We start from the raw sequence: 13,458 nt of genomic DNA, 5'->3' as shown, positions 1-13,458 counted from the left end.
GTCGAAATAATTCTTTGGCATAGTAAATTCTCCTAAACAATTAACTCTATTTATAAAACTATTATTTAGTCTCCTAAAATATTTTGAATATCTTTGAAATTAAAATATAGCTGATTCTCTAAAACACTTCAAACACCTGACATAACAAACCTATAAGCCTGACAAGTGAGATCTTTCTAAGCAATTTCTCAGCAATTACTGAAATTCAATAAATCTAGTGAAAGAATTTTTTTCTCAAGACTGATGGTAGGTAATTGACAACCATTTTCTAGTGTTAATTTTTCACTCTTTTTATTTTTAGTTAAAACCTCTGACTTTCCATTGGATCATTGCTTTTTCAACCACACTACATTTCCCAGACTCCTTTGTATCTAGCTGTGATCTTGCGGCTTACTGTGGGCAAGTACAATGTGAGCAGATAACCAGCTCATCTTGATTGCATGGATTCTCTTTTTTTCTTCACGTTCCTTTGGTGTAGGAGTGAGCCACCATCAACCTTTTTGCTGAAGATGACACCCAAACCTATGAAAAGTCAAGGAAAGAAGGAACTGATTCTTTATAAGACTTGAAATTCCTTAGAAGGCTTGAAACTTGGCTTCCAGCTCTAGACCACTGATACTTAACATTGCATGAAAGTAAACTATGATTTGTGAGCCAAAGGATTAATCTATACCCTGCTAATACAGAATTCAGTCTTCATAAACTTCAATAACTACATTGTCTTAAATGTTTCAAATTAAAATTTCAAGTCTACTATCTTAGTTTGCCATTACATTTTCAAGCTCTTTGGTTAACATAAGATAGAGTAATAATTAAAACTTACTCTTGAGCTTATTACAAGAGGAATATGTCTTAGTCTATTTTGTGCTGTGATAACAAAATACCTAGAAACAGGATGTTCATAGTGAACACAATTTCTTACAGTTCTGGAGGCTGAAAACTCCAAAATTAAGAGTTTGGTATTTAGTGAGGTCCATCTTGCTGGATGACCTACTGATGGAAAGCAAAAGGGCCACCGAGGAGTTGAAGAGGAACCAAACTTGTCCGTGTGTGTGTGTGTGTGTGTGTGTGTGTGTGTGTGTGTGTGTGTGTGTGTGTGTGTGTGCTAGAGACTAAATTTAGGGGCTTGCACAGGCAAAGCAAAGCAAGTATTCTATCACTATACCCCAATCCCTAAACTTGCTATATCTTTTTTTGGGGGGGGGGAGTCCGGTCGTGGGGCCTGAACTCTGGCCCTGGGCGCTGTCCCTCAGCTCTTCAGCTCAAGGCTAGCACTCTACCACTTGAGCCACAGCGCCACTTCTGGCTTTTTTTCTTTTTGCTTATGTGGTGCTGAGGAATCGAACCCAGGGCCTCATGCATGCAAGGCAAGCGCTCTACCACTGAGCCACCTTCCCAGCCCGCTATTTCTTAAAGATCTCACTCTATAATATCATTAATCCATACATAAGGGCAGAGCTGGCAAGGCTTAAATATCTCTTCCGTCTCCCAACACTGTCACTGGAAATTGAATCTTCAATACACACTTTGGGGTGTTGCATTCAAACTATGGCAGATAATTATAGTTCACTGAGTCTAAGATGTAAGGTGCAACATTACTTGGATATCATTAAGATATAATAAATCCTGGTAACACTGGGTGCTGGTGGCTCAGGTCTATAATCAGGAAGCTGAGATCTGAGGATCACATTTTGAAACCAGCTGGGGCAGAAAGTCCATGAGACTCCTTTATCCAATTAACGACCCAAAAACTGGAAGTGAAGCTGTGGGAGCCGGAAGTGGAGCTGTGGCTCAAGTAGTAGAGTGCTAGCCTTGAGCACAAAAGCTCAGGGACAGTGCCCAGATCCTGGGTTCAAGCCCGTGACTGACAAAAAATAAAATACTGACAACTATAATTACTGATGCATTTGTTTTTAAAAATATATTCTAGTTTCCAAGATGATAAAATATAAAGCATCATCTCTTAGACTCAATACAATATGGCAGTACTCTGGTTTTGATTCAGCTCACCATTGCCTCTACATTGATCTCTACATTTTCCTGGGATGACAGCCATGCACTCAACTCAAGGAAGAGACTTGCTACTTGAATCTACCTTTGGAAGATTCAGGACCTTGATGCAGTTATAGATTTAAGTTCTTGGTAGAGAAATGAAGACCAGATCTGGAATCAGGTACTTCGTACTTCCAGAATGAGTCTCCAACTACAGCCATGAATATTAGAGTCAGAATAGTTAAGTTGAAACATGTCTGCTGTGACAAGACAGGATCAGGGTACCCCCATCTTCTACCTGAGATTTAGTTTCATAATAGTATACTACATGTTTTTAAATGACTTTCAAGCTTCATCATTTGTCAATAATAATTGACACCTCTGTCAACTTTTTATCACCAGGCTTCAGTAAGAAGATGCTACAAATACACTCTACCTACTCCTCCAAACACATATGATGCATGCATAGTCTTTTGCTATAAGACTAGGATTTTTATAAATATTTTATATTTTATCATATCTTGATGATTATTATATTAGTAGAAATGTTTATCTTGAAAAGGAAAAAATAACAGAGATTTATCATAGGATTTTAGAATAAATCCTTAAACTCTAGGAACAGGATGTATACTGGCGGGGGTGGGGGTGGGGGGGGAGAGTCCTAAGGAATTAGATGTGACAGTCTGGGTTTCTTGGAATTCTACCTATGTTGTGTTAGTGAAGAGTGAGATTACCTCACCTTCCCACTCCTTCCAGAGCTCAATGCTTTTCCATGCCCACCATGGAAGATGCCAACCCACACACTGAGTACCTTGGGATAAGTGTGCTCAGGATGTGAGCTAAGAAATGACTGTCTGACCATCTCAGGGGCTGAGAAGGGATGATGATTCTTGCCTGATGATACTGACGCTCTCTGATCAAGAGGGGGAAGGTTTATGTGCCCGACTCATGAAAAGATGAACTCTGTGTGCTCTGCAGTAAGTTTTTGGTAGCCATTTGCCATCCTTACTACAAAGGGAGTCTAGAGGGCCCAGTCTTTTAAATGAAAATTTGCTTCAGATCATCAAGCGCTGCTTGACTCTCGCTCCTCAGATGTCCACTCTTCCCATGGCTGGAGAAACTTGAGTTCATCTGAAGATCCAGTGGCACCCTAAGAGCTGGGAAAAAGCTGACCTTATACAAGCAGACACGATTTAAGGAATTCTATTTTGGCTCCTTGAACTCGGCAACAAGTCATCCTATTGCTGACCAGGCCGTGACCTTAAGAGTCAGATCTGATAAGTAACTCCCAGTGCTTTCCTGAGAGGAAGGGTGGACAGAAGGGCACAGGCATGAGCAGGCACTTTCCCACACTACCTCCTCCTATCCTCACATGATGGATTAGGAGAAAATTATACTCATTTTTAACGTGAAAAAGATGAGGACTAGGGTTCAAAGTATTCTGTGTTTTCTTTCCAACTGGCTAATAATGAAGAAGACTTCACACCCCCTGAGTCCAAAGTTCCCACTCTGAAGACAGCTGTAATAATTTCATTTCTTCCTCCATTGTGTATGTGTGTGTATATATGTGTGTGTGTGCACATATCTATGTGTGTATGTATGTGTATGTGTGTGTATACATCACATTTTCTTGATCCATTTATCAGTTTTAGGGTATTTGGACTGTTTCCATATCTTGGCTATCATGAATGTGCTGTAATAAATATGGGTGTGCATGTGTCTGCATTGAATCCTAACATTGTTTCAGATACATGCCCAAGAGTGGTATCATTGCATGACTGGTTAATTCTATTTTCAGTTTTGAAGTAATCTCCATACTGATTTCCATAGAGGTTGCCCTAATTTACATTTCTACCAACAGTGGATAAAGGTTTCCTTTACCTCGACCTCCTTCCCAGCATTTGTTGTTGATTGTGTTCTAGATGGCTGTTCTGACCGGAGTGAATTTTTAATGTCTTTTTTTGTGTGCATTTTCTTTAAAAACAAGGATGTCAAGTGTTTCATCATATATTTATTAGGCCCCATTTCTTTTTGAGAAGAGTTCTTGGAATTGAACTCAGGGCCCTGTATCTCAAAGTTTCTACCACCTGGGAGAAGACCAAGGATCCAAACCATAGGAGAGGGGAAGGCATCAACAATAATCTCCAGGAATCTAGACCATGTCATTGGACAGACACTGGTGACTTATAAGAAAATGGTGTGAGAGGGAAATCGCCTTTTTTTTTTGTTTTTGTTTTGGGAATAGTAATGTCACCTTATGGTAGAAAATAAGCATTTGGAATCAAATTGTGCGGGCTCCACCCATTCTGTGACATCACCCATCTCACTCATCCTCCATTTGTTTCCCTCTCTGAAAATAAGGAAAGTAATAGCCTTCACCTGCAGGCTATTGTAGAGGTAAAATTCACTTGTAAACAGACGGCATCTAAAATAGGGCCTGGTTTCCTGCCATTGGCCTTCTGTGCGCAATGGCTTGGAGGTGTTGGGAGAGACTGCAGAATGTCAGCTGTGGAGCTCTCTACGTTAGTCCCATCACAGATGAGTCCTGACCCCTGGTGTAGGGGGCGTTTAGAAAGTACGTTGTGGCAAATGAAGGCAGGGATTCCTCCACAGGCCACTGGGGATAGGAATCTCTGAGTTGGGGTAATGTCAAAAGCTGAAACTGAGACCAGGCACTGGTAGCCATGCTTGTAATCCTGCCTACTCAAGAGGCTGAGATCTGAGGATCGAGGTTCAAAGCCAGACCAGACGTGAGATCCTTAGGTCCAAGTAACCACCAAAAAACCAGGAGTGGAGGTGTGGTTCAACTACTAGAGCACTAGGCTGGAGCACAAAAACTCAGGGACACCACCCAGGCTCTAGGACTAGTGTTAAAAAGAAAGGAGGAGGAGGAGGAGGAGGAGGAGGAGGAGGAGGAGGAGGAGGAGGAGGAAGAAAAAGAAACTTTTCACACTAGGTACTTAAAGATAGTTATTTATGGGGCTGGGAAGGCCGCTCAGTGGTAGAGCGCTTGCCTTGCATGCATGAGGCGCTGGGTTTGATTCTTCAGCACCACGTAAGCAAAAAGAAAAAAGCCGGATATGGCGCTGTCTCAAGTGGTAGAGCGCTAGCCTTGAGCTGAAGAGGCTCAGCTGAGGGACAGCGCCCAGGCCCAGAGTTCAGGACCCCAAAAAAAATTTTTTTTAAAAGATTGTTACTTATGTTATATGTATTTTTCTATTGTAAGATCACCTCACTGAAGAAAATCTGCAAAAATGAAAAAAAGTCTGTAATACCACAATCTGAGCAAAGCCACAATTGTCTCTTCAAACATTTCTTTCCAGATATATATATATAACAAAAATAAACATATATATATGTTTATTTTTGTTATTGGAATTACTGTGTTCATATGACTACGTATTCCATTTTTCCTCTTGATAGCAAATCATGAGGATGTCACTTCTTTGTGCATGTAGTGAGCTTACTGGGGTTGGACTTAGTGCCTCACGCTTGCTAGGCAAGTTCTCTGCTATCTGAGCTATGCTCTCCACTCTTATTTTTACTGCAGTTATTCAGATAGGGTCTCACATTTTTACCGAGGCCCATTTCAAACCTATATCCCTGATCCATTGAGATAAGGGGTCTCTCCCTCCCTCCCTCCCCTTTCCTTTCTCCTCCCTTTCTCCTTTCCCCTTCTCCTCCCATACCTGGGCTGAACTGGAGCTGCTATCTTCCTATCTCTGCCTCCCAAGTAGCTGGCATTGCAGAGCCACCATGCCCAGCCTAGTGACCCTATTCCTAACAAACCTTCCTATTATTTAAAACTGTTATCGCAGGCACACTATTTAATCTTTCCCTGGATCTTGGACATTTCAGTTCCTACTTTTTCATACTCCTTTTTGCATAACTTATTCTTATATGAACATCTTCCTATCTCATGCCACAGTGGCATTATTTTTTTTAAATTTATTTTCATTTTCTAAAAAGGGGCAGCAGCAGTTGAGAGGAACCTGAGAAACAGGGGAAACTAAGGCTTGAATAGCAAAGATCTTATTTCCTCAATGCCAAAAGAAGCAGCTACAACATTTTGGGGGGGGGGGGGAGGCGGCGCTGGAGTACGAGGTCAAAAGCTACAGGAAGAGGAACTCAAGATCGCTAGTAATAAACGGCTTGTGTGGGGCCCTGTGCCAAGAGAAAGTGAGTCATACATCCAGACGTGAGCTTGCCCGCCTGCGTGTGGGGCCTCGGGCAGCACCACACAGCCCATTGCCCAGGTGCCACACCGAAGAAACCAACAGGCAGAAGTCCAGACAAGGACAGGTGAAGGCCAGCAGCCCAGAGGCATAATATTGAAAGAAGCTGGGAGGTGGTATGGAAAGTTACTACTCAAAGGCAGAAACGCCCTCATTCTCAGGGTTCCTGGAAGCCGCCCCACCCTGCACCCTATTAAATGAGGAATTTCAGCACCCACTTCCTGCCAGGTTCTAATCTGCCTGCCTCAGCCCATGCCTCTCCTTCTTCTATTCTGGGTTTCATCTTTTAACCTTCAACCTTAGGGCCTCTCTGTCTCCCTACAAGGTGAAAATGACAAGGTCCTTTCACCTCTGACAAATGGATCTCCCAAACCACGATTTTGGTTCCATCACCACCAGCTAGCCGCTGTGAATCCTCCCCCCACGCCTCCAGGACCACCACAACCCCTGCCCTGGGTCTCGTCTTACACTGACTGGTTTTGGTCAATACCTAGGCTCTTCTGACGTATGTGTCTGTCTTCACACACCTCTGTCCAGGCTCACAATTTGACTGACGGCTTGACATTTCTCCCTTGGACTCAGGAAGCAGATGAGCTCTTTCCAGGTAGGCCATACCTCCTCCCATACCTGAGCGACACCACTGCAAGTCCAGAAATGTGCACACTTCCACCACATTGCACATTACATAGCTTTTCCACCTGCCCTGCCCTTCCACCTCGCTCCCCACGGGGCTCACATGCACTGGCCACAGTCTGCACTGTACCTGCCTGCTCACTTCGCCTGTGAGACTCCCTTCCCAGCTGCAATAGAAGCAGATTACTTCCTTGTTTGAAACCTTCCTGTGTCTCCTGGAGCAAACCATTCATTCTTTCACGCACTCATTCAACCAATATCTACGCTGGGAAAATAGAGCAGACAGGGGGCAAATGTTACCCATTGATACGCAAGATTGTCTAGGTAATGGCTCATCCCTCCACAGCCAGCTATCTCTCACAGTTGACCACTTTGTGCCACACAGCTCATGGCCCTGACTTGGACACATGGTCCCTGCCTTGGACACATCGCTTCCTCAACCTTGTCCCTTGTCTGTCCTTTTCTGTTCCTTCCATAGGTAACTGTGATTCTTCCCAACTCAGCGACTCATCAAAAGCCCTCTGTAAGGTCTTTCCCCAACTCCATTTAGATTTCCTTCCTCTACACCACCAGCACCTGTGTTTACTCTGTTGTCACATTTACTAAACAGTGTGGTATTTGCCTGTTTTCCCTTTCTCACCTACCGCCCAGACACACACACCTAGGCACACACCTAGGCACACATCTGTGAGCCCAAGAAATTCCATTTTCAAAGGGAAATCTTGAGGGTTTGATGTTTGTTACGGTTCCCCCCCTTGATAATCTGTATAGAAGTATCAAAGTTCTCTTCCATAACTAATTTTCTAAGATTTTCTTAAACAAATGATTAATTTTATCAAAAGATTTTTCTTGGATGGACTTAGAACACATCATGTTAAGTGCAGTAAGCCAAGCTCAGAGAGACAAAACAGCATATGTTTTCTCTCATATGCAGAAGCTAGATCTAAAATACACCAGGACATAATAACGTATACCAGTCTCAAGGCATTCCTATCCAGTGAGATCAAAGAACACTCTTGGGAGAGAAATAGAAAGGTACAATGCCATGTATATATGACCATACAAAATAGCATTTGTAGAAATGAACTCCAGGAAATGGAAACAAGAGGTTTTATCTTTTTTGCTGTTTTTCTTTTCTTTTCTTGTTCTGTTTTTTCATTTATGTCTTTGGAAGTATAAGAGGAGACACAGAAATGGAGGGACAAAGGGTAGAAAAAATGCAGCAATGGTACTCACTGGACTCTATGTTGCAAATGGACTATACAACTGCTGGGTGGAGGATGGGAGGGAAAAATGGAGAGAGCAAGGGAAGGGGTAACGTCCAAAAAGAGATGTACTCTTTACCTGACTTAAGTAACTGTAAGCTGCCTGTGCATCACCTTTACAATAACAATTAAAAATAAAAAAGTATCTATCATCCCATATTTCACTGATTCCCTTGTCCTGTGATATTAATATTTTAAATATGTAGATGCCAACTTGTTCTTATACATAGTTTTGTTTTCTTGTTTTGCCTTCCCCACCAAATTATTTGTTTTCTGATAAAGGACAAAGACATTTCCAAACTTATCATCACAGTTTCATCATGGTAATTACACAATTTTTAAAAAGCCATACTTCCACCAGGTGTTGGTGGTTTATACCTGTAATCTCAGCTATGCAAGATGCTGTGATCTGAGGATAGAGGCTCAAAGTCAGCTCAGACAGACAAGTACTTCCAATTAATCATCACAAAGGAGCATGGTTCAAGTGGTAGAATTCCAGCTGTGAGAAAAACAAACAAACAAAAAAAGCCCCAGTACCACATCAAAAAAATCATTAAAAAAATCACAATTTAAACTGGACATGAGAGTACACACCTATACCAACACTCTGGAGGCTGAGGCAGGAGGATTATGAAAGCGAATCTTGGCTACCTCATAAGTTAGAGGCCAGCCTAGTAAGTCTGAGATTATTGACATAGCAAGATTCTGTCTCAAAAAAAAAATCAGGATTTGGAGGTAATCAGTTCATCCTATGTTACATGTAAATTCAATGTTGTAGAAATGACATGACCAAGAAGTTAAGAAAAATTGTTTTATTTATGTATTGTTGTTATACTTGTATTATGAACCCAGGGCCTTGAAATTGCTAGGCAGGTGCTCTATCACTTGAGTTGTGATCCATGCCTAAGTAAAAGTGTGTGTGTGTGTGTGTGTGTGTGTGTGTGTGTGTGTGTGTGTGTGTATGGTACACACATACATTTGCAAACCTCCTAGACATATATATGTATATATATATATATATATATCAGCAAACTATATATAGGAAAATAACATCCTAAGAACAAATTAGAGCACTATTAATACTGTTCACATGTCAGAGCCCATTAACCACAAAAGAGCATCTCCCTTTGATGCTAGCCACTATTGTAGACTCTGGTGTCATAAAAATGAAGGTCTGAATTTAATATGCTCCCATAGTAGAAGTGACACTATGCTGTTATAGTTCATAGTAAACTATACAAAGGGAAATGAGCAAATTTTTTAAAAATCAAAAATGACTTCTAAGGAAAGCTCCAACCTTTTATTATGAACTGATAAATATTGTGCAGTATGGATTAAGTTAAAGGAAAGATCCAGGAGACCTTGTGCTATGCTCTGGTGCACAAGTCCTATGCAACAGGACTTAGAGACCTACTTAGAGAGCTGCTAGCAGAGGGGAAAAAATTGTAACAACACTGGGAAGGGTACAGAAAATATAAGAGGTCTCCCCAAAATTCTACTTTTCATCTTCCTTTATTCTTGTGAAGATTTTACATCTTAAAAGCCATCTAGAAATATAAAGAAGATATCTTGAATTTTATAAAGTACATCAAAGCCAGACACCAGAGGTTCATGGCTGCCAGCCTAGCTACTCAGGAGGATGTGTGATCTGAAGACCAAGGTTTGAAGCCCGCCAAGGCAGAAAAATGGAGACGTCTATCTCTAAGTAACCACCAAAAAGGCAGAAGAGGAGCTATGACTCAAGTGATAGAGTACTATCCTTGAGCAAAAAAAGCAAAGGGACAGTGTCTATGCCCTGAGTTCAAGTCCCAGTACCAGCACACACACAAAGAAGTTATTTGCTATTTGGAACAAATATGTTTCTGAACAAAAATGTATAACTAACCTTAAAATGTCTCCAGAAATGAAGACTAAAGAGATGGACATTTTAAGGCTGAAATAGGAGACACAAGAGCTTTAAGAATCAGACACCTAAATGAGTTATAATAGACAATAACTCACTTGGAAGAAAAGACATTATCCAATGAATAATAAAGAATTGCCCTATACTGTACTGAGATATGGCTCCAGTGGTACAGTGCCTGCCTAGCAAACTCAAAGCCCAGAGTTCAAACATCAGCATTATAAAATGACAAAAACTCCTCAAGAGAGACTTGCATCAAAGGACCCACTCACTGAATATGAAGCAGAAATATGAAAGAAGCTGGGTGCCAGTGGCTCATACCTATAATCCTAGTGACTCAAGTAGTTGACATCTGAGGATCACAAAGCCAGCCTGGGCAGGAAAGTCCATGAGACTCTTATCTCCATTTAACCACCAAAACACCAGAAGAGTTCAAGCCCAGTGACCATCCCTCTCCCTTCCCCCCAAAATAGAACATTGAACATTCCTTCAACTCTTTCTAAGAATTTCACCCAAGGATATATGCTCTAAGCCAATTTTTTAAAACTCAGAATTAAAACATCAAAAAACATCTAGAACATAACAGTAATATTAATAGCCAACATTTATTGAGAGCTTTCTCTCATTCAGCTACTGTTTGAAACATCCTAATATATTGTAGCTCATTTTGTCTTTCAAATATCATCAAGGCTAGGTACTATTATTATTCCCACTATGCAGACGATGAAACTGAGATAGGAATAATTTGCTCAAGGGCTGGTTTTTGTGCTCAGGATTAATTTCACAGACAATACTTGGACCCATCTCTTTACACTGATGGTAAACACCATCAACCTCCATCCGGCACTATTCTAGGCACGGGAGTTACAGGGACAGGTCAAATAGAAAAACTCCCCATCATCACCACATTTGCATTCTTGTGTCCCCAGATAGCAAACATGCTGTAAAGTAAGCACATACTGGGTGGGAGGAGTTGCTGTTAGAGGTGAGAAGGCTTTTGGAGGTTGGAGGGTCAGCAGGCATCTCTGAGGTAAGGGAGGCCACCACGAGAGAAAGTATGGACAATGTTCCAAGTAACATCAGGGCAGAGGCAACCTCAGAAAATTCTAGAAACAATAAAGCAAATGGGGCAGGAGTCCAATCAGTGAAAGGAGAATGGGAAATAAAGTGGGAAGAGGTACTCAGGATCCAGAGACCTGAGGTGTGTAGGCCATGGGAAAGACTTGGTGTGACTTCCAGTGTAATGAGACACAACAGGAAGATGACCACTGTGTTTTTAGTTTGGAAACAAAGGTGTAGAGAAGAATAAAACAATTGAGTTTATTGGGGTCCTTCAGGAGAAATGGGATGGAATGGGATGAGATTGAGGAAATAGAAGAAACAACAGTGTATGCTAGGGATTAAACATGGGGGAAAGACAGGACTGAAATTGGATTCTAAGTTTTCTGATCTGAGCAAGTAGGTAATGAAAGTAACTAATATTCACAATGAGCGTGGAAATCAGAACTAGAGCCTGTGGGAAGAGAACCAAGATTCTGACTTGGGACTTGGTAAGTGTGAGATACCCATTGGCATTCCAAGTAGAGACAACAAATCGACAGATGGTGTTCAGGGGAGAGGGTAGGATGAGAGATACAAATTTGAAATAAATCTGCGAAGGGTGGTATTTGAGACCTCGGGACCCTATGTGGTCTGCTAAAGTGTGAGATAGATGAAAAGAGAACTGAAGTGTCAGTCCTGGAACCCTCAAATGTTTATGGGTGAGGATATGATGAAAAGAAGAATCAAACACATTAAGGAGAGGGAATCTCTCAGAGGTGAAAGAACACTGAAATTATGTGGTGTCCTTGAAGTCACGGGAGGAAAGTGGCTTTGAGTAGAAAAAAAAAATCAATGGTATCCTTGTGCTGCTTAATTCAGAATTGTTTAAAAAGGAAGCTAAAAATAGAAGGCATAATGTTTAAAAGAAATTCTAAACAGTCTGAGAGGTAATTTAAGGTAGTACTTAAGAACTTGGGGAAAACAAGATATAGAACAAACATGGAACATGGTACTTACAAGGCAACATGGTACTTAGAATGCAACAAGTAATAATTACTCATTTCCATTATCATCAACAACAATGAAATCTAGGTTGCAGAAAAGCTAGTAGGAGAAGCAAGTATGCTAAACTTCCTATGTTGTGGAGGTGACAGGAGGGAATATAGTTATATATGCTGTTTAATTCTAATGGAATAGACAATGTGAGTTAAAATTTCATTACAAAGTTAAAAATATTGAATAGAATGTAGTGTTTTCACCCATTTCTTTCTCTTTTTAAAAAATTTAACATTTACCTTTTCTTTGTGCCAGCCCTGGGGTTTTAACTCAAGGCCTGGGTTCTGTTCCTTAACTATTCCCTCTCAGGGCTGGTACTCTACCACTCTTTGTAGTTAATTGGAGACAAGAGTCTCACAGACTTTCCTGCTCAGACTGGCTTCATACTACGATCCTTAGAGCCCAGTCTCCTGAGCAGCTGGGACTACACACATGAGCCACTGGCACCGGGAAAATTTTATTTCTGAAAGCATACAATTCCGCATGTTTCCGGATATTCACAAAACAATGCAAACATGCTCATGATTTTACTTTAATCCTCACAGAATGAACTCGCTTAGCAGTCACCTCCCATTTCTCTCTCCTCCTTTCTCTCAAGGTCCCCAAGAGCCTCAGATCTTTTTTAGTCTCTATGGATTTGCCTAGTCTGGATATTTCATATTTCATGTGAGGATAAAATATGTAACCTTTGATGTCTGCCTCCTTCAGCATTTTCTTGTATGATAGTGAGTATTGGACTCAGAGAGTCACATTTTACTATACAAGTGCTCTGTCACTTGAACCATACCTACAATCCTCCTGCGTTTAGCTTGCTTTTCAGATAGAATATCCCCACTATTTTCCTGGCTTGGCCAAAGGCAATGGTCCTCTTACCTCTTCTTCCTAAGTACCTGATGACAGTGAGGGTTTTCTTAGATATTTCCTGAACATGTAAATGGCCCTACACATTTGCATGACTCCCAGGAAAATGTTAGATTTTTTTTTTAATTTGCCAGTCCTGGGGCTTGAACTCTTGAGGATGGATACTATTCTTAAGCTTTTTTGCACAAAGCTAGTAAGTACTGTACAATTTGAGCCAGATCTACTTCCAGCCTTTTATGCTTAATTGGAGATAAGAGTCTCACAGAGGGGCTGGGAAGGTGGCTCAGTGGTAGAGTGCTTACCTTGCATGCATGAGGCCCTGGGTTGGATTCCTCAGCACCACATAAGCAAAAAAAGCCGGAAGTGGCGCTGCTGTGTCTGAGGGGCCATGCCCAGGCCCAGAGTTCAGGCCTCTCAACAGACCAAAAAAAAAAAAAAAAGAGTCTCACAGACTTTCCTGCTGGATGGTTTT

The 13,458-nt window shown here is 41.3% G+C and overlaps 1 long non-coding RNA gene across 1 annotated transcript in view; it reads right to left on the bottom strand.

Moving 5' to 3' along the window:
- Window positions 1-299: 299 nt before the first annotated feature.
- The window catches only part of LOC138832505 (uncharacterized), a 71,243-nt gene continuing 58,084 nt past the window's right edge, over window positions 300-13,458 (bottom strand). The window contains exon 3 of the long non-coding RNA XR_011373576.1: window positions 300-522. This is a non-coding gene — a long non-coding RNA (uncharacterized lncRNA). The remainder of the gene's footprint in view (window positions 523-13,458) is intronic.

This window comes from Dipodomys merriami, unplaced genomic scaffold (assembly GCF_024711535.1).
Source record: "Dipodomys merriami isolate MVZ:Mamm:240054 unplaced genomic scaffold, mDipMer1.0.p SCAF_2, whole genome shotgun sequence".
Lineage (NCBI taxonomy): Eukaryota > Metazoa > Chordata > Mammalia > Rodentia > Heteromyidae > Dipodomys > Dipodomys merriami.
This window is presented reverse-complemented; position numbering and strand designations above follow the sequence as displayed.